Source organism: Otolemur garnettii, unplaced genomic scaffold (genome assembly GCF_000181295.1).
Source record: "Otolemur garnettii isolate 467f Iridium unplaced genomic scaffold, OtoGar3 scaffold00003, whole genome shotgun sequence".
NCBI lineage: Eukaryota > Metazoa > Chordata > Mammalia > Primates > Galagidae > Otolemur > Otolemur garnettii.
This window is the reverse complement of record NW_003852398.1, coordinates 4,544,899-4,565,362: the sequence shown is the minus strand read 5'-3', so window position 1 is coordinate 4,565,362 and position 20,464 is coordinate 4,544,899. Positions and strand designations below refer to the sequence as shown.

The 20,464-nt window shown below is 48.2% G+C and overlaps 1 non-coding gene across 1 annotated transcript; it reads left to right on the top strand.

Annotated features, from left to right (window-relative positions):
- Positions 1–10,599: 10,599 nt before the first annotated feature.
- LOC111727226 lies at positions 10,600–10,703 on the top strand. The gene has a single exon (XR_002774827.1). It is a non-coding gene; the product is annotated as a small nucleolar RNA U13 (small nucleolar RNA).
- Positions 10,704–20,464: the final 9,761 nt, after the last annotated feature.

The window sequence follows — 20,464 nt, the reverse complement described above, 5'->3', positions numbered from 1 at the left end:
GTGAATCACAAGCACCTTGTTAGGTTATGTACCAGAAATGTGACTCACAAAGTTCTTGTTACCATGGACCATTCACTCTGGGGGGGGGGTGTGTGCACGTGTGTATGCATATGCAGACCATTAATAAATAAGCACATCATGAGTTCGTGGGCAAGCTGTGGCCCAGGTCTCTGGTTTACAGTGCCCAAGTGGAGTGGGTAACAGTGCTGCCTCTGGAGCTGGAAGGACCTGGGCTCTCTGACATCTTGAACCTGCTGCTTACAAGCTGTGTGTCCTTGGACCGTTCCTCTCCTATGTCAGATTCCTCATCTGTGAAGTGGGACTAATAGCTACCACAGAAGGCTGTTGACATGACTGAGAACAATGGCTAGTAAATGCCTCGTATAGCATTTGGAAGGCAGGATATGAATAATGGGAGATGGTTGTTATCATTACTGCTTTTGTTTTGTTTTGTTTTTTTGAGACAGGATCTCACTCTGCTGCCCAGGCTAGAATCCAGTGGTGTCATTACTTCACTGTGCTCAAGTGATCTTCCTGCCTCACTCTCCCAAGTAGCTGGGACTATAGTCACACGCTACCATGCTTGGCTATTTTTTTTTAATTTTTTTGTAGAGATGGGGCCTCACTGTTGCCCAGACTGGTCTCAAGGGATCCTCCATCCTTCTGAAGTGCTAGGATTACAGGCATGAACCACCACGCCTAGCTTCACTATTGCTTTCAAACATGGAGATCAGTCCTAATTGAAGTGGAGGCTTGAGTCAGAGATTATCTAACCTGTGAGGTCAGATATTGGTGTAACAGAGAGCATGGGCACTATTTGGGTCTGATAACATCATTCTCTTCTCTGGTGCATATCATTCATTCATTCATTCATTCATTCATCATATTTTCAGTGAACTTATTCACTACCCTCCCCAAACCACCAAAATCAGCTGGGACTTTGCTCGCCCCCCAGCCTCCACTTTGTTGCACTGATCTGTTCAGTCAGGCAGGGACTGGGGACTTTATTAGTGTGGCTGGCTTCCCACTAAATGCAGGAAGATGGAACCTGCTTGAGACCCATTGCGCTGTCCTTGGCATGCCGAGAAGCTCAGAAGAGGATGCCAACTGCCTGATGGGGTGACTGAACCCACTGCGAGTGCAGAGCCAGCACGCAGGGTCTGGGCAGGAGGTGACGTGTCACACTCAAACCCAAACTCTTCCAACATTCACTCGATGTGTTCCTTACACTATGGGAGACAGGGCCCTCTGTGCCTGCTACAGCCCTCGCCCCCCCCACTCCTGACACACTGCTACAAAACAAAGCTGCACTGTTCATCTGCTGTCCCTTGCTCCCTTGGGAGTCCCCTCTGTGGTAATGTAGGCTCATCTCAAGGGTTTAGACTGGACGGGGTCTAACCTCCATCCAGAGAAGCTTGTTGAAGGATCCCTTCCAAATCTTTGCTGCCTGAGAGAAGGTCCGTGCATAACACTGGGGCCCCTAAGCATGCACAGGACAGCCTGTGTCTGGGAGGGATGATTAGTCTCTGTGGGCCCTCATGTTTCTTTCCTCCCAGGTGCTCTGAAGTTCTAAGCACCCACCCTCTGCTCATTCTGCTCATTCCTGGGCTTCTTGGTGGGAATTCAGGGATGAAGCAAGCCTGCCCCTGGGGAAAACCCAGCATCATGTACAGACCATCAGCACACGGTGGGACTTCTATAAAGTAAGGGTGACTGTCCTAGCACATACCTCCAGAGCCATGCTGGGGATTAAATGAGTTATTTCACATACAGGGTGTACACTGTCCTGGCACACAGGACCCTGGGTAGCCCTTAGCTCTGCGTGTGGGCTGGGGAAGGAGCAGGCAGTGAGTGTCGCACACAGTGAGTAGAGGGAGAGCCCAGGCAGGTGCCCACAGTGGAGCAGAGGGTGGGATTATGTTCAAAATCCTGTGGTTGGGCGGTGCCTATGGTTTGGGGGGAGGGCGCCGGCCCCATATGCCAAGGTGTGATGGGTTCGAACCTGGCCCCGGCCAAACTACAAGAACAAAAAAAAATAGCCGGGCATTGTGGTGGGTAACTGTAGTCCCAGCTACTCGGGAGGCTGAGGCAAGAGAATCACCTAAGCCCAGGAATTAGAGGTTGCTGTGAACTGTGACGCCACGGCACTCTACCAAGGGCGATAAAGTGAGACTCTGTCTCTAAAAAAAAAAAAAAAATCCTGTTGTTGACTGAAATTTCACAGTTGAATTGAGATACTCTTAGCCAAAGTGCTGGGGGAATTTTGAGATCAAACTGCCCAGTGGCTGGAGTTCAGTCATTTCAGACAGAGCCTGAAGCGCTGCTCCCTTCTCCAAGTATTCACTGGCACACCTACTAAGTGTCAGGCACTGATTACAGCCTTGGGGATACAGCAATGAACTAAGTTCCTGCCCTTGAAAGGCTTACTTACATCCTTGTAGGGAAGCAGATAGCAAGCTTATAGACAATAAACTTATCCCAGATGCTGACAGAGGGTTACAAACAAAAATAAAGCTGAGTGAGAGGCCAGAGAGAGATGAGGGGTAGAGTGTTTATTTTTTACAGGGAGGTCCAGGAAGTCTTCTCCATGGTAATGTCACTTGAGCTGAGGCTAAAGTGACATGAGGGGCTGGGCCATGAGGGTGTCTGGGAGATGTGCATTTGGACAGAGGCAAGGGCCAGAGGGCCAGTGCAAAGGCCCTGAGGCAAGAGTGTATCTGACCTTTACAAGGCAGAGCAAGGAGGATGGCAGGACCTGGGCACAGTGAGTGAGGGCGGGTCAGGGTGGAAAGGCTGAGAGGTGTGGGGTCAGGGCGCAAAGGGCCTTGGGCGATGGTTAAGGACTGAGCTGCTACTCTGAGGTGGGAAGCTTCCAAGGCAGTCGGTGAGCAGAAGACAGACATGATCTAACTTACATTTTTAAAGGATCCTGTGGCAGGCTGAAAAATGGGCCCCTAAGATGTCCACAGTTAATCTCCAGACCCTGTGAAAATGGATAAAAGAACTTTGCAGATAAGATTAAGGTCTCTGAAATGGGGAGATTATCTCAGTGGACACCGGGTAATCACAGGTGTCCTTGTAACAGGAAAGCTACAGAAGAGGAGGGGACATGACAAGAGAAGCAACAGGTTAGAGCAGGCATCCTCAAACTACAGCCCGCAGGCCACATGTGGCCTGCCTAGGACATTTATCCGGCCCGCTGGGTGTTTTTGCCACCACTGCCTGTCCTGCTTAGCAGCCGACTCGTCCTGGGGCCCGCAGTCTGGCCCTCCAATGGTCTGAGGGACAGTGAACTCGCCCCCTGTTTAAAAAGTTTGAGGACCCCTGGGTTAGGGTGACATGAGCCAGAAAAGGCAAGGAACAGATTCCCTTGGAAGCCTCTGAAAGGACCCAGCCCTGGGGCCACCTTGACTTTAGTTCAGTGAAACTGATTTTGAACTTCGGGCCTTCAAAACAATAGGAGAATAAATGTGTGTTGTTTTAAGCCAACAGGTTTGTGGTGATTTGTTACAACAGCCACGGGAAACTAGTGCAGATCCCACAAGCTACTCTGCAGAGAATAAACTTTTAAAGGGAGGCACTGGAGGAAGCAGAAAGGACAGTATGGAGGCTGGTCAGTAATCCCTGGAAAGACGAGGGGGCCTGGGCTGGCTGGATGCTGTCCCCGTGTTAAAGGTAGGGCTGAGGCAAATTAGATGCAGGGTGGCAGAGAAAAATCAAGGATGAGCTCAAGATTTTTGGCTGGAGTAACTGTCAGAGAATGGGCACCATTTCTTGAGCTAGGGGGAAGGGGACAAGAGGAGCAAGTTTGGAGGGGAGGGAGACAAAATGAAAAATTCAGCCTTGGGCGGCGCCTGTGGCTCAAAGGAGTAGGGTGCCGGCCCCGTATACTGGAGGTGGTGGGTTCAAATGCAGCCCTGGCCAAAAACTGCAAAAAATAAAATTAAATAAATAAATAAAATAAAAAGAATTCAGCCTTGTATGTATCATGTGAGTTGCTCCTTAAATAACCAAAAGGGAAACTCAGGGAGACCATTGTATATGTGAGTCTGTTTCTGGGGACAGGCCTAGGCCAGCAACATAAATGTGGGGGTCTTCAATGCAGGTCCTTATCGTCTGTCTGGGACAAGGGTCCTCTCTTCACAGTGGGTGGGCTCTGGACGACTGTCCTAAAGAACTGTGTTCACTGAACAACCACACTGCTCCAGGCTTTTGGGCATTGTGTCTGGGGTTCCCCTAGGCCTGAAGTCCCATTATCACAATGTCCGTTCTACACATGGAAATAAGTAGGCTCAGCAAAGGGAAGCGAGCTGTCCGTGGTCACCAGGGAGGAAAAGGCAGAGCTTGGATTAGAACCCCAGTCTATAGGGACACCAGGGAAAATTCAAGGGTTAAGCTAGGGGCTAAGCAGTTAAATTCCTCCCCTTTCAGCCAAGGAAGGTGTATGCCATTATTTCCAAACTATTCCGGCAGCATGATACCCCTCCTAAAGGAAGCCAGGGACCACCTGGCAGAGGATAGAAGTTGTACAGCCAAGAAACCTTGAACTTGCTCAAGGCCTAATATTTCTGACCTTTTGCCTTTAGGGGGTCCGAAAGGCTTATCACTCTATGGAAACTAATGCTTCACATCAGTCCTGTGTTGTTCAAAATCTGGGCCCAGGTTGGCTACGTCTCTTTCTCCCTTCTATACTTAATACACATCCTCTGGCCCACGAGTGGTGATGGGCTTGGTTCTCTGGGGCTGTATTTGGGAAGGGGAGCCAGCAGCCAGCCTCTCTCCTTTGTTCCCTGGCACCTTAGCTTCCTGGGTTTTGCCAGCTGTGAGGCTGCTGCACCTGTTGGCTCTCTGTAGCCCTGAGCAAGGTAAGGCACCAGCTCGTGCATGCAGCTTCAAAGAGGGCATGGGGGTGGAGGGGATGCAATGAAAAATTCTCTATCTGGGTCCTGTGTCTCCAACAGACTCAAGTTGCAGCTATCCACCAAGAATGCCTGTCTTCTTCAGAGAGCTGAGCTGCCGCCCAGACTCTGACAGCAAGAAAGAGCCTTTGTTTCCTTTTTGTCTGAAGGAAGGCCTTGTGTTGTCTGTTTCCTTGGCTGATAGGCTCTGCCTGATTGTGGGTGCATGGTCATGTACAGAGAAGGCCACGGTGTAAGGGAGTGCATGGTCTTCTCCATTAACAAATGCATCTGTTTGTATTTCACAAGTATATTTGAATTCCCAAGCCTTCCATGGTATACCAGGAAGCAAACACAGTCAACACTTTCAGAACCGATACCCCAGCAGGACACATGAGGAGACTGCCAGATGAGAAGTGCTCACAGAACACCTGGCACACAGGACCTACGTGCGCTGGGTGAGGTGGGCAGAGCACTGCACAGACTCAGACAGACCAAACCTGTATCTTCTGAGGACCTGCTCTGTGACTTTGGGCAGGGAACTTGCCTTTCTGAGTCTCAGCTTCTTCATGCACAGCTGAGAACAAGAATCCCTAATCACATGGCTTGTGTGCTGTAATTGTGGCGACACATTATTCCTCACTATCTCAGGGTGATATTAGCCATTCCCACTATACAGATGAGAACACTGAGGCTCTGAGAGGAAGCCAATTGCCCATAGTCTTATAGCCAAGAGTGCTTTGCTGGGTCCCAAAGTCATTGCTGACTGCTAATCTCTACCTTGGACCTTAGACAGCGGTTCAGTCTTTTAAACCTAGGCAGGGAATGGAGCTGTGGGATGACCTTGCCTAAGGCCTTGTGGACCTAGCTGGTGGCTGCTGGTGAGTGGTGTAAGGGAGTGCATGGCCTTCTCCCCATGGACCCCAGGCTTATCCCAAAGGGCAGGTTTAGGCCTGATGGCAGCTCAACCAACTGTGTCGACACCCTGGCTGCTTTCTGCTTGCTGGTCCTGGTTTGAATTGCTCCATTCCTCCTGATACTCAGGGCCCCGCTGGGGGCTCCCCCCCCCCCCGCCTCTGGGCGGCCCATCCTAGTGGATGTGAATTTCCATGTATGGGCTCAACACGGCTCGTCCCAGACCTCTGGTTGACTTTGCACACGAATGTCTTTTTTTATTCCCTCTCCTCTAGCTTCCTGGAAGATGGCCCGTTTGATTTTTACAGGAGCTGTCATGGTAATTAACTTTCATTGAGTTTTGCGTGGAGCCTGACTCAGGCTTCATCTGAGAAGGAATAGTGAAGCGATGACCTGTTTCTGCTTCTTGCTCGTTGAATGACCAACTTACTGGAGGGGATTTTGCTCTTCTGAGCCTCAGTTTCCTCATCTGTGAAATAAGCATGAGATGACACTAACCTAATCCTCGCTAGGAGAATAAAGGGGATGCCACACACCCAGACTGGCACTATGTGGGGCTTATTGTGAGTGAATACTCACCCCACGAGGGCAGAGCCCGGGGAGCCTTGTCCTCGATCATGTCCCCAATGTCTAGAACACTTCTCAGCTTCTAATGGGGCTCAGTAAATGTGCATTGAATGTAGAGTCATTGCTGTCACCTGTCTCTGGGGGCTTCCACTCAGAGCTTCATAACCCCAGGAGGGAATCCTAAGAGAAAAGGCAGATGGAACAGTTCACAGGCAGAGAGATGCCTGTGAGGAAGGATGCGTTTAATTAAATCCCTCGTTAAATGTTAAGGAGCTGGGTTAAATTCCTTCCACGTGCTGAGCACATTCCTGCCTGGGAGGAGTGCACATGTGTGGTGGGGGAGGGCAGAGGCTTGGTGCCTCCAGTGTGCCAGAGGCTGTGCAAGGTGGTTTATACACCTTTACTTGCTGAATCTTCTCAAACATTCCTCATCATTAGGGTATCACCACCATTTGCAAATAGGGAAATTGAGGTTCAAGACAGGATGTGACTTGTCCCAGGTCAAGCACAGAGCAGGGGAGCCAGGAAGCCCGTAAAAGGCCCCGGAGAATGTGTCTTTCTGTTTCTGCCCGCTGGCCTCTGCTCCCTTTATTTGGCAATAGGACTTCCATTTTCCTTTGGGGAAATACCCCTCCTGCTCAGTGACCAAGGCAGAGTGGCATGACAGGTGGTCTGCTGGGGCAGTTGAACTGGCACAGTGGGGTCTGGGCACTGCTGACCGTTTTGTCCTTGTTGTGAGGGCCTCCTGAGACTGGAGCCAACACAAACAACAGAGCCACACACAGACAGGCCAGTTCCAGATGAATTATGGAACCCCTGAGGCCAGGTCTGCCCTTGGGCTTTTTAGTCTCGGCAGCTGTGAAGGCCATGTGGCCTAAAGCTAGGCTGAGCTGGGTTTCTGCCCCTGCAATCAACACAATCTCGTGTATCTAGATTGGGAAACAAGATCAGCTCTGTGGAATGACTCACCAGAAGGAGGGCATGACCGCATGTAGTGGATTGGAGAAAGGGCTTTCTAGATGGGAAAGGATTTGAACTGTCCTTCAAAGGGATGGGGGAGTTTAACCAACCCAGATGGGGTTGGCTTTGGTTCATGCGCTCTCTCTCATTGGGGCAAAACCCAGTTATCACGGATAGTTGGGTAAGGGTCTTCTCCTTCTCTACCTGGTTAGCCTATCAACATAACACTTAATGAGTTGACCCAGAGCTTTGGAAGAAAAAGTCACGTCTTTCTTCTTGGGCAGAGCTTTCTGTCCCAAAGAAGGGACCTGAAGGAATTCAAATGAGAGAACTGGGAGAGGAGTGGAGTGTGATGTAGTGTCTGCAAAAACATAGGATCACACAGATTTGGGATCTAGTTCTATGTCCACCATTTCTCATAGCTGGAAGAACTTGAGCAACTTCTCAACCTCTTAACTTTCCTGAACCTCTATTTCCATGTCTGTGGAATGGATATAAAGTAGTACCCAGAGGGTTCTTGTGGGGATAGACCAAGTATTGGTGATTTAACAAATTGGAGATATGGCATGAATGTTGCATGGTCTTCAGCCTTGAAGGCCTCCTTACCTGGAGAGGCAGGGAACGTAAGTGGCATAGAGTAGGGCCTGGCACATATTGAGTCTCCTTCTGTAGCCTTTCTCCAGAATTGGCAGAGGAATTAACTCAGGTAGTAGGAATTGAACTAAGCCAAGGGAACAAACATCTACTGAGTGCCTCCCTGAGCCACAACCCAATCCTAACCCATTATCCAAAGGACAGAATATGAACGATTGATTATTTGCTTTGTAGTCAGGGTTGAATCACAGCTGCCCCATTCTCTGGCCCTGAAGCTGTGGGCAACTTATTTAACTTCTCTGAGACTCCAGTTTCCAATCCATAAAATAGGGCTTATACTTGCCTCGTGGTGTTATAAGAATGAAATGAAATGGAGTCTTACTTGATAAATGTAACAGTAAGTAGTTGACAAAAGCCAACTACTTATTATTTTTATTATTTAATCTTGAGCACCATTCTTTGGGATAGATCATGGCCTTTTAATTGATGAGGAAACTAAGGCTGAGAGAAGATTCATGGCCCATAGGAAGGGTCTGTCTAGTTTCCATATCCTCTGCCAAAGGAAGTGTGCAGAGCCTGCCTTCCCGTCCCAGTGCTCCTGCTAGTGTGGGTGGGGACGGGAGGGGTTGGAGGTGGCCTGCAGACAGGGGCATCTGCTGTCACTAGGACTGCATCAAACTACTGGCTTCCCTGGCCTCCACTTGCCTGGCACTGCCCAGCTGGCTGAGATGGGGCTGGGGGGCAACTTGCCTCCTGGTGACTGGGTTCCAGAGATCCCAGCTGGGAGATCTGATGTGTCTGAGGAGACACCTACCCCTGACCATTCCTCTCCAGTGTCCCCAGCCAAGGGCAGGGAGAGTGAGTAATAGCTCAGAACACTCTGGCCTGTTCCAGAGCTCAGGCCTGCGGGGGAGACTCTCTCCCTGGAGCCGGGGAAATGCCAGGGCAGCGTTCTCCGCCAGCAGCTCTCTCCTCTGCCCCTCCAGCCCTCCATCATTCTTCAGCCACTCCTTCCCTGTCACTCGGAGGCTGGAACAGTGGTGCTCAGAGTGTGGTCCCTGCACTAGTGGCATCAGTATTATTTACATGCTCTTCAGAAATGCAAAATCGCACCACCCATTCCAGCCCCACTGTATTAATTTGTTAGGGCTGCCATAACAAAGTGCCACAGTCTGGGCATCTAAATGACAGAGATCTTTTCCCCCTTGGTTCTGAAGGCCGGAAGCCTGAGATCAAACTGCCAGCAGGGTTGGCTTCTTCTGTGGCTTGTAGGTGGCTGCTTCCCTGCTGTGCGGCACGTGGTCATCCACTGTGCGTGCATGTGTCTTGAGTCTCACTGTCTTCGTCCTAATCTCCTTTTATAAGGACACCAGTCACATTGGATTAAGTCCTACCCTAGAGACTTCATTCTACCTTAATCATCTCTTTAAAGGCCCTGTCTCCAAATACGGTTACATTCTGAGGGTAGGGACACAATTCAGTCCATAACTTCTACTGAATTGGAAACCCTGGGGTGGGCCCCAGAAGCCTATGTTATAAGGAATCTCGGGCGATTCTGATGCCTGCTAATGTGCAAAAAACACCAGACTAGAATTTAGAGTGCCTGCAAGGTACCAAGCCCTGTTCTAGTCACTTAGTCCATCAACAAATGGTATTTGAGTGACAGGCACTGGATCACACATAAAACAGCCCCCTGGCTTGTCCTCATGGACATCGCACGCAATATGGAAAGGGGGATAGGAGCAACAATTGATTTAACATATTCCACGAAACCAAGGTTTTTCAACTTTTTTTAGCTCACGGCACACTTGAACCTATAGTTAAACTTCCGTGGTACAATTAAATTGTTTTGATAAAAAAAAAAAAAAGTAAAACAAAGGAAGATATAATTACTTCAAACTTTTGAAAATAATTTATTTAATGATCTTTAAAATTTTTGTGGCACACCTGAGATCCTCTTCTGGCACATCCATGTGTTGCGGCATACTAGTTGAAAGTCATTGCACTAGGCTTGGCGCCTGTGGCTCAAGCGGCTAGGGTGCCAGCCACATGCACCTAAGGTGGCGGGTTCAAATCCAGCCCAGGCCTGCCAAACAACAATGATGGCTGCAACCAAAAAAAATTAAAAAATAGCCAAGTGTTGTGGCGGGCGCCAGTGGTCCCAGCTACTTGGGAGGTGGAGGCAAGAGACTTGCTTGAGCCCAGGAGTTGGAAGTTGCTGTGAGCTGTGATGCTATAGCACTCTACCCAGGGGGGACAGCTTGAGGCTCTGTCTCAAAAAAAAAAAAAAAAAAGAAAGAAAGAAAGGTATTGCACAAAATGATTTGACAGAGGCCAGTGCCCCAGAGCATTAAAAGTTCCTTGGAAGAAATGAGATTGCTGGACCCAAAGGAAGAACGAATGGTCCGGGCTGGGAGGCAGTGGCTTCTGATGAGAGCCCCAAACCCAGGGGGAGGACAGATCAGGAACCTTGAATGTGACTGCAGGCACCCTGGGGACCATGTAAAGTAATAATTCCTTGGAGTGCAGGAAGAAATCATTAAAATTCCTTTTTGTTTTTTAACTTGTTTTTTATTCATTTCAGTTATCTGAGTTTACTTTAAAGGTATGCAATGTGTTTGCACAGAAGTATAGGTCCATGTTTTTAGGTTAAAAAGGATACTAGATCCTTTTGTAATTCATAAGCATGATGATTGGGTTTTCATGAGCCCGTATGAGATGTGCCTCCCACAAATCTTGTTACAACATAGGCACATTACCCATCTGACAGGAAAAAGAAAAGGAAAAATGAAAAAGGAAAAGAAATAGAAAATCAATAAAAAGTATACCAGTATTGAGGTTGTACCCCTCAAAATTCTACGGGTGAGATGCCTGTCAACAAAGTTTGAAGAGCTCTGGCATATACATGCAAAAGCTTGTGTGGCTGACGTTCAGGAAGGAGTGGGGTAGTACATTGACATATGTCTAGCAGAGTATCTTGAGGGGCAGAGGGGAGCCACTGAAGGTGTTTGAGCAGGAGAGTGGCTCAATCAGATCTGCGTTTTAAAAACAATAGTCTGGCTTCTGCAGAGAGAATAATGTGAAGGAGGCAAGGGCAACTCCAATTTACTTAGTTAAAACCTCTGTGCTTTGGGGGTCTGCAGGCTGAAAGAGGGCAAGTAAGAGCCTCTTACAGCCTGTTTCAAGTTCCATCTCCACTTACCATAGCTGTGTGACCATGTTTACAGTGTCTGATCTCTCTGTGCCTCATTTTCTGACCCCCCAAATGAGGGTCATTATAACCCACACCGGACTGCACCTACAATGCAAATAAAGGACTGAAAACAGAGCCCTGCAGAGGAAAAGCACTGAATGTGTGTTTGCTGCTTTTCTTTTATTGTCCTTGCTTCTACCCTTTGCCTGGGCTCTCCTCAGGCTGGGAGGCTCATCTGCTCCACCTTGTGTTTCCAGCAGCCCAGGGGTGTGCCCTGGGGCAGGTCCCTTCTCTGTTTGGACCCCTAGTTTCTCCATGCTAAATGAGAACCACAGTTCAGATCGGTGGATCTCACACTGGGTTCCTGGGGACCCTGGGGTTCTGTGGAGATGCCCTGGGGGAGGGGGAGGGAACTGAACATCTTTTATTTTCATTTATCTCATATACTTGGTTTATTTATAAGATTTCATTTGAACAAAAGAATCTGTTGCTTTAAAAAACGTTTTAAAAGCTTAAATACAAATGGATTAGATGTTCTAAAGGCCTTCCAGACCCAGAGTTGATGAATCTTGTTGCAAAATCATAATGGGTTAGCAGCTTAAGTGATCCATTATAAATGTCTCCTTGGCACAGATTTCGAGTTTCTCATGTATAATCCCTACCCCCCATTAGGCCCGGTAATGCCCATGCACCAGGATATATGAGCACCTCTCGCCCCGGCTGCCAGTCACCCCCTCAAGATTTATGAGTGGCTCCTGCTTTCCCACATACAAACTCTGCCCTCGGTTCCTTCCATCTTTCCTAATAAGTCATCCTCCTCACCCTGGGTAATCTCTCTCACTTTTCCCTGGACTGCCTCCAGCTGGCCTCTGTTTATATAGCAGGCAGATAGATGCCCGTGGGGAGAATCCAGGGCCTCACTGTAAAAGGGGCCTCAGTTCAACAGGAATATTTGAGCCAAGATTAGCACTATGGGTCTCAAAGTTTGTTAAACATCAGAATCCCCTGGAACTTGTGTTAAAAATGCAATTTCCTAGGCCTCAGTTCTTCTGATTCAGGGCAGGGGCTGCTAGGGGGTCCCAGAATCTGAACGTTTAAAGAGCCCCATATGGGCTTCTGGAGCAGTGTTGTAGAGACAATGCCTGGACTTAGATCCAGACATCTAGTTGGAGACCCCTCCCCCTTTTTACTCATATCCTTCCTTCATTCAGCCAGCCAGCCAGCAAACTCCTACTGAGCACACACCTGTGCCAGGCAAATCGTGCTGAGAATGAAAAGATAAGCCAGCCCTCGACTTTCTCCTTGCCAAGTGCATGGTACAATTTTGGAGCTTACAAATTTATGTCTAATAGGACTAGGTGTTAGAGTCAGCAGGCTAAAGAGGAGATGACCCAGACTTTGGAATGAAACAGGCTGCTAAATAACTCAGTAATCCTAGGTAAAGACCTTAACCTTTCTCTACTGTGCTTTCTGTGACTGGAAAATAGTAATAATGATAGTATGTGCTGCTTGGGTTACTGGGAAGATTAAGCAGAATCATGTATGTAAATCTCTTAGCTGAGGCCTGGCACACGGCGGTTCTCAATAAACAGTAGTGATTTTATTTTAGGTGGAATTTGTTCTTGACATTTAATTTCCTCTTTAATCATTTGAGTCATTTCAGTACAAGAAAATCATATTCCTATATTTGCCTTTTTGTGTTTCTTTTAGGATTAAGGGTCCCTTTCCCCTAGGAAGACCGTTTCTCTGAACAAGTCCATGGCCATATCCTGTCTTGGGAGAATAGCTAAGAATTCAGGCTCTGGTGCCAGGTGGATTTGAATCCTGGTTGCCGCTGTTTGCCCATGGGAAGGCCAATGCACCTCTTTCAGCCTGCAGATAATGTCTAGGCCTCTATTGCTGAGGTGTCAAATGCAATTAGATATACACAGCTTATCCAGGCACACCTAAGCAGTCGGGAACTTGGAGCTATGTATCATTAGTCATTCACTGAATAGGGATTTGCTGAGTACCCACAATGTGCCCCAGGTCTGACCACACACTAGAGACATGGCAGTTTATTCAAAACAGGACTTGTAATACATACATACCCACACACATACACAGCTATGGCCAGTGGTTTAAGTACTATGAAGAAAACAAAGCAGGGGAAGGGGTGCAGTGTGACGGGAGGGAGTGAGATCTAACTAGGATGCCAGGGATGCCTCATTGAAAATGTTCTGTCTGTAGCTGGGCATTGTGGTGGGCGCCTGTGGTCTCAGCTACTCGAGAGGCTGAGGCAAGAGGATTGCTTGAGATCCAAGAGTTTGAAGTTGCTGTGAGCTATGACGCCCAGCACTCTACCAAGGGGGACAAAGTGAGACTCTGTCTCCAAAAATGAAAAAAAAAAAAAAAAGAAAGAAAGAAAGAAAAATGTGCAGTCTGAGTGGACCTTTGCAGGAGAACAGAGACCAAGCCTCCCTGCTCTGGTCTCCTGGGCCGAAAGAGACCTGGATGTGGCTCCCTGCTGGCAGGAGGGTGTCTTCTTCCCAGCTCTCAGCCTCCTTCCTGCTAGTTGTGCTCCCTTTGGGAACCCCAGGAGACTGAGAATGTTCTCAGTCGCCACTGCTGCCTGTGGCCAGGGCTGTCTTCCCAGGAAAGGAGCCCAGCCTTCCCCCCAGTACATGGGTCCTGCTCACCAAGGGGCTCTGGACAACCTTCCCTGATAACATGCAAGGTGAAGACAGCCCGGGAGTTAGTAAAGGCAGGAGCTCCTGTCTCCACTCAGGTTGCATCTTAGCTTCATCTCCGACTTCTCTCTCTTGACCTCTCCTCCAGCCATGTAGATAAATGGCCTCACTCTGTTCAGCGGTTGGCTCAGGACTCCATAAATCAGCTGGCTGCCTATGCAAGCAGGCTCGCACTCCCCGCACTGGGGGGAACCTTCCTGTGATAAACCACCAGTATTTATCTCAGCCTGTCCCGCCGTGTCCTGGGAATAGGAATGATTTGGGGCTGGGGTGTGTTTTCAGAACTATGCTTTGCTTTTTTTCTTCCCCCAGAGTTTGAGAGGCCTAAGCCCAGCCAACAGGGATGAGCCGACACACAGAAATGCCATGGCCGAAATCACAAAACCTCCAGGGACTGCTGGGCCTCACCACCCTCACCCCTGAGGGGAGCCCCTCTTCTTCCAGGTGAGGGTGCCTGCCATGTGGTGTCAGGGGCCACACAGCCATGTGGACCGGGACGCAGCCCCATCTTGCCCCAGAAGAGCTTGCAGGCCAGTGGGGAGGGCTGATAATATTAACCCAGTGAAAAGTTACTAAAGTGATGACAAGGAGAAATCCTGTTTCCTTGACGGCTCACTGGGAGCCAGGAGCTGTTCTCAAAGCCCAGCTGGTATTAACACATCCAACCCTCAGAGCAGCCCGGCGTGGCGGTGTGTTCCCTTCTACAACACTGGGCTGACTCCAGGAAGCCCTGAGAAAGCTGAGAGAGCCAAGGGGGTGTGTGATCCTGTTGCCTGGGTTCAAATGTCCGGCAGCTTCCCAGAGAACACACTGGATTGAGCCTGTTGGGTGGAGAAACAGGTGGAAAGTCATTCTGGGCAGCAGGACCAGTGTGGGCCCAGAAAGGCATGAGGATCCTCCTGAATTCTCTCAGTCACCTCAGGTCCTATTATTATGCCCATTTCCTGAGATCAGTGAAGTTGAGCAAGTTGGCTGAGGACACACAGGAGACACTGCTCTGGGTATCCATACCTGGTTGCTAAACACTAGGTCCATAGTCTCCAGATAATGCTGGGCATAGCTACACTTCACACAGGGCCTCTGTGAGGCTAATTCTCATCTTGGATATCCAGAAAGGTGGTCCCCCATGTGCAAGGCCCTGAAGGCTATGCCTAGCAGCTTGGACTGGAGATCAGGTAAGCAGCCGTGGAGGCTGCGGCCTCCCTCCTCCATAGATAGTTTCATACCCTGACACACAGACTCCATACTGGGGACCTCTCAGATGTGCCTCCCAGGCCCTGAGATGCCCTCCTCCAGCACTGTCCGCCCTGTGGTCAGAAATCCTCCCACCCAACCTTTCCTTCTTCCTCAGAGCCTTCCTCGGAAGGGACATTTGTGTTAGGAGGATGCTGGGGGCCCTACCCAGCCCAGGCAGTTTTCCATGATGTGACTGTGGCGCAGACCCAAGGAGGTATGGGGGGGGGGTTCAGAGGCTGCTGGAGCAAATTGGGCTGGGAGTGAGAGCATTTCTGTAATGGAAGACTATACCCTCAGAGGGTGGGAGGAGGGATCAGGCTGTTCAAGATTCCTGCTACTTGGTCCAATCATGATTGTAAGCCTCATTTTCCTATAACAGTGGTCATTCCTCGAGGCATGCCAGGAAGAGAGAGACAAGGAGGTGGAATATGGAAAGGGCCTAGCCCTGTACCTGGCACATGAGGAGGAGCCACTTGATGGGAGGACCTGGTGTCGGTGTGAGCTACCACGATAATAACCATCTCCCCCAATGCCTTCTGCAGAGTGAGTGGCCAACAGGGACATGGAGAGATGGCCCTGTGTTCAGCCCCATGGGGCTGTTTTCCTCCTGCAGGCGGTTGTGTAGGGGAGGGGGGGTGCTGAGCTCAACTCCGCTAGAGATGTCTTGGCGTCTGATGTGACACTGCTGTTGTTTTTGGCTCCACATCCAAGACTCCTGCAGGGCTAATTACTCACTGTCCTGGGAGCCCAGCCCAGGAGCCCGAGAAGGGGAGAGAGGGAGAGCTTGTTGCTGTTTTGCATTCAAAGAGACAGCCGCCTGGGACCCACAGGGTTGACTGGAAGGAATGAAGTCTCTGGCACATGGTCTGGGCTCCATTGAGATAAATCTATGTACAATAAAATTCAGTTTGGATAAACCCACCCATGAACCTATAAAACCCATAAAACCACCACCCCAATCAAGATTTATAACATTTCCAGTTAAGTTCCCTCCTCCCCCTGTCTGTCAATACCCCCCACCCAATTCTAAAATTTCATATGAACAGAATAGGGCCAGTGTGGGCCCAGAAAAGCATAATGATCCAGGACCATCTCATTGGCATCAGATTTGCTCAGACGCAGCAAAATGTTTCTGAGATTCATCTGTGTGTTTGAGTCTATCAGTGGTCCATTTCATTTTATTGCTGAATGATATTTCATCTATGTGGATATAGTACAATGAACTTATCCATTCATTTTTTTAACAAACATTTTAGGTTGTTTCCCATCTTTGGGTGAACACGTGCTTTCATTTCTCTTGAATAAATGCCGGGGGGTGGGATTGTTGGCACATAAGGTTAAGTGTTCGATTAGTTTTATAAGAAACTTCCACAAATTGTCCCAAAGAGGTTGCACTATTTTACATTCCCATCAGCAATGTCTAAGGGTTCCAATTACTCCACAGCCTTACCATCACTTGATATTGGCAATCTTTTTAAGTGTGACCACTTGAGGAGTAAGTGGTAGTATATTAATTATTGCGGCTTTGATTTGCATCTCTCTGGAGATTGATAATGTTAAGCATCATTCCACAGGTTGCATCTTTTATGGGATTTTGAAAATTGAAAATTAGGAGTCCTAAATCAGGCCCTCAATCTTAATGAGGAGAGCTTGGAAATTTAGAAGATGATTAGAAGACTATATGTCATTAATTCCTACTTCTACTTACCTAACTTTTATAACCTGAATAATTCATTATGTGAGTAATATGCATAAATACACTCACCTTATAAGAATACAAAAATGTTTTGTGTAAGACCCAAGACCCCCTTGATGGCACTGGGGGCTCCCTCTTAACCACTTATTTCTCCTCAGAGGTCTTTATATTTATAGACATGTGCCCATCAAAAATATCCAGTATGTAGTTTTATGTGTGCATTCTCCCATAGATGATACAATCGTGTGCAAATCATTCCTTAGCTTACCTTTTCTAATCATCAAACTCTCTTAGAGATCTTACCATGTCAGTACATGCAGATCTGCGTTACTTTTTTCATTACCTAGAATTCAATTATAAAGATGAATCATAGTTTATGAATCAATTACCCTAATGCTGGATCTGTAGGTGTGCTTGCAGTGTTTTATCATTACCATGGTGCCAAGAACATCCTCATCCTTGCCTCCTTTGCTGATGTTTGTGTGTTTCTCAAGGCAGATTCCAAATAGTGAAAGCATCAAGTTTTTGTATTGGTTAGCTATTGCCACAACAATGCTGTGTAACAAACAACTCAAGACTTAATGACTAAAACCAATGATCACTTATTCTCACCAGCTAGTTGATTGTTTGGGCAGTTCTGCTGATCTGGTCCCAGCTTGACTAATTGTAGCTATTACCTATATGTTTGAGGTTGACTTGTAGGTCAGCTGAGGGGAACTGGCTGGCTGATCTTGGGTGGCTTTAGATGGGACAACTCATCTCTGCCTTATGTGGCTTCTCTTCCTCAATCAGATTGGCTTGGGCTCATTCTTGTGATGGAGGCAAGGGTCTAAGAGAGTGTGGAATTGTGCACTTGACGTTTGGACTTAAAACTGGTACACCATCACTTATGCTTTATTTTATTGGTCAAAACAGGTCAAAGGCCACTCTGATTCAAGAGATGGAAAAATAAAGCCCACCTCTTGGTAGGAATAATGACAAACCTCATTTCAAAGCATATGGATACAGGGAGGTGGAGGATTTGGGCCATTTCTTTTTACAATCTAGCGCAGTTTTTGAGTATGCACTTTTCCCATTTTATTGGACGCTGCCAAATTGTTCTCTTGGGTAGCTGGTTCAGTCTATACCCTATGGGCAGTGGGCAAGAAGGACTATTTCCCTACAATCTCACCTGCCTAGAGTCTGTGGACTGGGCCAGGACATGGGCTAGATTTGGGTTTCTCCAACACAGTGCAAGGGTTCACAAGGACATTGACAAAAGGAGATGCATCTTATGATGGAATCAATTTTACTCATCTTCTTGGAGAGGAGAGAAGAGGCTAAATTCTAAAAATTAAAGTAAACATGGATATAACGCAAGGCAATTCAAAATTCACATGAAGTTTTAAGAAAACACAAGATTTCAAAGAAATGTCTTTGAACATAGCAAGGCCAGCTACGTCAGACTTGACACAGCACCTTCAAAATGTCTGTATTTGTTCATTTGAGTCCTCAATTAATACTTTCCTAAGTACCAGGTGTGGTTCCTCATATAGGGACACGCAGTAGATGTGAGAGTCAAGCTCCCTCTCCTCTTGGAGCTAAACATTAAGGGGGAAGAAAGAGACCATAAGTATCAGTAATTTCAGAAATGATAACAGCTATGAAGCAATAAAGCAGGGTGATGTGGTAGAGAGCCACCAGGGCTGGGGCTGTGCTTTTAGAGTAGGAGGTCAGGGAATGTGTCTTGGAGCAGGGAACATTTGAGCTGGGCCCTAAATGACAAGAAGGAGACGATGAAGTTGAATGTCTCGGGGAGGTGTGCACCAGGCAGAGGAAACACATACTAAGGCTCTGGCGTAGGAACCGCTTGGTGCTGCCCAGGAATGGGGAGGAGGCCAGTGAGGCTGAAGTCCAGGGAGCCCAGGAGAGAAAGGTAGGAGAAGAAGGCATAGAAGTTGGACATCTATTGAGTGCCTACTGTATGCCATTGAGATAATGAAGTCAGTGCATCCTCTGCTGATCTGCCATGAGCTGGTTAAATGAATTTCTGTCACAGGCAGCAAGCAGGAGGGGCAGGGTGGCCATGTTCATGCTGAGAGGTTTGCAGTGAGCTTCTGCAGGGGAGGAGAGTGGCCTTCAGGACGTGGTTTGATCCAAGAACCCAGTAGGAAAAGGGATGGACACAAAAGCAAGCAAGAGGGCTCTAAGAGCAGCATGGAAGGCCAGTGGGAGGGGACTGGCTGTGAAGACCCATGCCGGGCAAAACTGGCCATGCGGTCAACCTGCCAAGGCCACCAGCCAAGCGCATGTGCCCACACTTGACCACTCAGGGAGCAGAGAGGAGAGCTGCCGGCCAGCAAACGGCACTCCCCACAAAGGCACAGCCCAGAGGAGGCCATGCCCCTCGCTGTTATTCAGGAAAGACTCTTCCCACCATCTAGTGCCTCTGGGACCCTGGGCAAGTTCCTCCACCTCTCAGCTTTAGTTTCTTACTGTTCTCAGCCTCAGTGAGGCAACTAACTCTCCAACCACAAAAGAATCCCATTGTGGTCCCCTGGAGGTCTCTGTTCAAATTTTGCTGCAGATCAGTCAGGAAGCCCTTTCTGCCCAACTGCATTCTCTCGTGTGGTGATTCATTGATTACTTCAGCAAATATTTACTGAGTACCTTCCTAAGATAAAGGCATCCATTCTAGGTGCTGGGAATACATCCGTGAACTTCCTGGAGCTGACATTCCAGTGGGGGCAGGAGGACAGGGAGATAGACAATAGATAATAAAAGGAATAGGTAGATTAAGAAGCACTTTAGGTGACAAATGCTATAGTGAAAAGAGAAAAAGGAGCAGCAAAAAAGGGGTCAGGGGTGGGGTGGGGAGACAACCTGAGGGGTGGAGAGACAACCTGAATTCAATAGGTAGGTCGGGGAGGTCAGGGTGCCAGGCCCACTTCTGGAAGAAGAGTGGTGCTGGCTCAGGAGCAGCCTGGAGGGCACAGACCCTGACTTTGCCTGGGCAATGGGTAGGTTTAAGGAAGCTTCTGTCTAAGCTCATCTGCGCTGCTATAACAAAATACCTGAGACTGGATACTTTATAAACAATATAAATAGTTCTGGAGCCTGGGGAATCCAAAACCAAGGAGTCAGCAATTTCCACGTCTGGCGAGGGATCCATTCTCCCCTCCAAGATGGCACCTCATTGCTGAGTCCCGTGTCCTCACATGGCAGGAGAGCGGAAGAGAGTGAACCCACTCCTCCAGCCCTTTTATAAGGGACGTCATCCTAAGACTTAATTATTTCTTAAAGGCCCCAGGCCTTAGTACTATCACGTTGGCCATGAATTTTCAACATATGAATTTTTATTTTTGTATTTTTTTTAAATTAATATAAGGATACAAATTTTTAAGTTACATTGTTCTCACTTCCAGGGTAAAGTTCCATTTAACATATGAATTTTTAGGGACACATTCAGACCATAGCAGCTTGCTTGATGGAGTAACATAGAGGCTGAATCTCAAGGATGACAAAAATTTAACTAGGTGAAGAATAGAGCCAAGGGCATCCTGAGAAGCAGGAAAAACAAGTGCAAAGACCCTGAGGCAGGAGGGAGCGCGTAGCACTCACAGAATGGAAGTCCCAGAGGATGGAACACAGCTAGTGAGGACACAGTGGAAACCAGGTCAGAGAAGGAGGCTGGGAC